Source organism: Mandrillus leucophaeus, unplaced genomic scaffold (genome assembly GCF_000951045.1).
Source record: "Mandrillus leucophaeus isolate KB7577 unplaced genomic scaffold, Mleu.le_1.0 Scaffold98, whole genome shotgun sequence".
Taxonomy (NCBI): domain Eukaryota; kingdom Metazoa; phylum Chordata; class Mammalia; order Primates; family Cercopithecidae; genus Mandrillus; species Mandrillus leucophaeus.
In genome coordinates, this window is record NW_012110696.1 from 735,018 (window position 1) to 735,603 (window position 586).

Here is a 586-nt window from a genome sequence, read left to right on the forward strand (position 1 = left end):
GCGATGATGAACAGGTTCCGAAAGTGGCTCTACAAACCCAAGGTGAGCGGCCCCGCTCGGGCCGGATGCCCCCCGCGCCGAGGCCTCTCCCTTCCCCAGGACCGCCCGTCCCCCCTACGAGACGGACCCCCTTTTCCTGTCCGTGGCCGGCCTCTTCCCCCACCGCCGACATACTTCCCTCCACTCCGCGACTTGGACAGACCTTCATCGCCCTGTCCCTGGGGCGGGTCCGAACGTCCCTCCTCGCTTCCTAAGCCCAGGTCCAGGACTGACCCTCCTGCTCCTCCTCTCGGGCCGGGGAGCACTTTCCCTCCCCCTTTTTCCAGGGCCACAACGGGCCCCTCTCCCTCCTCATCCCGGTCCTGGACGGTGCCCTCCTACACTTCGTGGTCCCCAGCCCGCGGGCCTGGAGCAGACCCCCTACTACTTATCCGTCTCCCCTCCCTGAACCAGGGATGCTCCCTCATTCCCCTCCTGCCCCCACCCCCATTGTCCTGGGCCGGGAATGGACCTCCCTCCGCACTCCAGAACAGACCCTCTCCCCACTTCCCCAGGTTCTGAGAGAAGCCACATTTCCCAATCCCTG